This window comes from Talpa europaea (genome assembly GCF_964194135.1).
Source record: "Talpa europaea genome assembly, chromosome: X".
NCBI classification, from domain to species: domain Eukaryota; kingdom Metazoa; phylum Chordata; class Mammalia; order Eulipotyphla; family Talpidae; genus Talpa; species Talpa europaea.
The window spans coordinates 40,114,424-40,118,364 of NC_140081.1; positions in this window are offsets into that span (position 1 = coordinate 40,114,424).

Genomic DNA, 3,941 nt, shown 5'->3' on the forward strand with positions numbered 1-3,941 from the left:
GTTCGATCCCTGGCTGCTCCCCGGCCACAGGAGGAGGGTCCCACATGGCGCGCAGACCTCTCCTGCCGCCCGCTGCTCCCCTCAGCAGTGTACTTCGGTCCTTCTGCCTGCTCTGCTCCCAGCTCTGGCTCTGGTGAATTCTCTCACCCTCCCGCGCTTCTGACTGTACCCAGTGCATGTATAAACGAAACAAACAAACAAATAAATAAATAAAACAAGCCTCTATTAAAAAAAAAAAAGAGTATCTTGTAGTATATTTTAGCAGAATCAAGCAATGACTGCCATTATTCATTGGGATCTGACCACTAAATAAAATAAGAAAATGTGTGTGGAGAAAAAGGAACTCTTCTGCACTGTTGGTGGGAGTGCAAACTGGTCCAACCACTGTGGAGAGCTGTGTGGAGATTTCTGGACCTACTAAACATAGAGCTTCCATATGATCCAGCAATTCCACTCCTAGGTATTTACCCAAAGGACACAGAAACATCAATTCCAAAGAACACCTGCACCCCTATGTTTATAGCAGCACTGTTTACAATAGCTAAGCTTTGGAAACAACCCAAATGCCCAAAAATAGATGACTGGATCAAGAAGATGTGGTCCATATATACCATGGAATATTACTCAGCATTCAAAAAAGATAAACACATGCAATTTGCAGCAACATGGATGGCGCTGGAAGGGATCATGCTCAGCGAAATAAGCCAAAAAGAAAAAGAAAAATACCGGATGGTCTCACTCAAAGCAGGAATCTAGAAAACTTAAATAAGGGACCAGGAAAATGAATAACTATAAGAAAGTGAAAATCAAAATCAACAAAAAACTATGAACCAGAGACACTTTTAGGGGGGCGGGGGCAGGAGGGGAGGGATTGGGGTCAGAATGGGGGGCTGCAATTGTATGGGGAATATAAAAATAAAATTTATTATTAAAAAAATAAGAAAATGTGATATAGGTTTGTAGCAGAGGCAATGTCATGATTACTAAGGCTCTTGGACATATTTAGCTAAATGAAAGAAGAAATGTGCAGGATATTGTGTTTGATATTTTACTATTTGTTTAAACCAGATGCAAAAAAATGAATACATTGGTGCATTAAACAATCCTCTGGAGACACATCTGAACTCTATAGATAAAATGTGAACAGGCTAAATGTGAATGGTTGGGAAATAATCTTATAAGCAAGCACTACACAGAGAAAGGCAGATTCAACAATACTAGTTTCAGATGAATTAAACTTCCAACTAAAAGATGGAACAAAAACTGAAATGGGCATTATATAATGATTAAGGGATCAATGTATCAGGAGGACATAAAACCTATACACACATACACACATATATAATCAAATGAAAGAGTACTCACATATATAAGACCACTATTAAGTTCCTGGACACAAACTTGGTTACACAAACTACCAGAAGCTCTGGGACAGAGCAAAAGTAGTTCTAAGAGGGAAGTTTATAGCAATAGAGACACACATCAAGAAGAAAGGAAGCACTCATAAACCTCACAACCTAAGGAATTAGAAGAAGAAGAAAAAATGAAACCCACAGCTTGCAGAAGGATGGAAAGGAAGGAATGAGAGAGTCTGGCAAAATACTGGTAGATAAAGACACCTGGTTCACTGCCTCCACACATGAACAACATAAGTGATGCAATAAATAAACCTAAAACTCCTGAGGAAAAAACTGATAATCAGTTTACACAATAAAAACATCAAGGGTAGAAAAACTCTAAATGAATTTGGTTTAAAAGTAATTATGGTGCAGCACAACCCACGAGAAGGAGCAGTGGCTGTGTTTCAAAGCCCACTACAGCTATTGATTTGGGTACACATCAACATCAGGATTCCTGAGACCTGACACTACACTGGATAAAAGGAGTGCAAAAGCAGACACCCAGGACAGAGGGTGATTTTCAGGAGAACTACAGACGTGAGTAAACAGGGAAGAATACCGACATGACATTTGGAAACAACCTGTATGCCCAAAAATAGATGACTGGATCAAGAAGATGTGGTACATATACATAACAGAATATTGCTCAGCAATCTAAAAAGATAAACTCATGTAATTCACAGCAACATGGATGGAGCTGGAAGGGATCATGCTCAGCAAATTATGCCAGAAAGGAAAAGAAAAATACCAGATGGTCTCACTCATAGCAGGAATCTCAAAAACCTAAATAACGGAACAGGAAAAAGAATAACTATAAGAAAGAAAAATTCAAAATCAACAAACAACTATAATCCAGAGACACACTATGGGGGGTGGGGAAAGGAGAGATTGGGGCCAAAAATAAAGGGGGTGCAATTGTATGGGAATATAAAAATAAAAAAAAAACAATGCTTTGATTAAAAAAAAGAATACTGGCACGAATATGAGGCTCATAATATAGAATGACTAGAACCTGAATGGTCAGAACACATAAACTTCCTTATAGAAGAGGCTCTACCAAAGTCTATACTGAGATATCCGAAGCATCTTTCACCCTCCCAACCCAGGCTAAGACATCCAAAACACCCCTATCTCAGGCTGAGATATCTAAAACACTACCCCCCCCGAACACACATACACACACACACACACACACATAAACACACACACAAAGAAATGCTTTACAACAGGAATTTTAAGTTACTGAATCTGCTGGAGGACATCCATTGATGTCTATTGCCCTGGTCCTTTCTTATATGTACTACCCCTTGCCAGTATCAATCCTGCAACTACACCAACAAGTAAAAAAGCAATAGTTGAACATTTATACTTAAAATCCATACAAAATAAAAAAAATGAGTAGTCAGTAGAACATGATACAAATGGTAGAGGGAAAAAATTGGAAGAAGTCCAGCACAGTGGGCTTGTGGAAAATAACAGAAGGGCAAGTCAGGCCAACAGTAACATCAATGATGATGGGAATTAAAAATAAATGAATAAGGGCCTCCCTGGTGGCACAAATGGTTAAGACACAACCTGCGAAGCTATTTGCAGCCACTGCAGCACAAGTTTGATCCCCACCCAGGGAGCTACCCACATGGCGCAGCAGACCTCTCCTGGCTCAGTGTATTTCAGTCAATCTGCCTGTTCTGTTCCCCAATCTGTCCCTAGTGAATCCTCTTAACCCCCCCACAACTCTGGCTTGTACCCCAGTTCTTGTATGCATAAATAAATAAATAAATCTTTAAAAAAATAAATGAATAAAATGGAGGATATGTTAATTGCAGCACTATTTATAATAGCCAAGATATGGAAACAGCCTAAGTGCCCCCAAACAGATGAATGGATCAAGAAGGTGGGGTATATATACATAATGGAATACTACTCAGATGAAAAGGATAATTTCAAGCCATTCCCAGCAACATGTATGGAGCTGGAAGGGATTATGTTAAGTGAAGTAAGCCAGAAGGAAAAAGCTAAATGCCAGATAGTGTCATGAAAATGTGGAATATAGAGAAAACAAAGGGTCAGACAAGACAAATGTTAAAACCAACACTTGAAAGTTGACCATATCTAAAGCATGAACAGGGGGAGGGGAAGGGGGAGAATAGAGGATGAGGGGTAAAATAGACTCTGGTGGAGGACTATGGGTTCTTTGGTGGTAGAAGTGCTATGGTGACTACAGCTGAGGGTGGAAATCCTATATTATCAAAACACTAAGAAGAGGGCTCCCTCGTGGCACAAGGAGTTAAGTCAGTACTATGAAGCTATCAGCAGCCAATGCAGCATGAGTTTGATCCCCGGCCAGGAAGCTAACCCACATGGTGCAGCAGACTTCTCCTGTCTTGTCCGCTGCTCTCCTCAGCAGTGTATTTCAGTGTATTTCAGCAGAACTGACTGTTCTGCTCCCCATTCTGTCTCTGGTGAATCCCCTCACCTTTCTGCACCGCTGGCCTACACCCCGGCTCTTGTATGCATAAATAAATAATTAAAAAATCACTA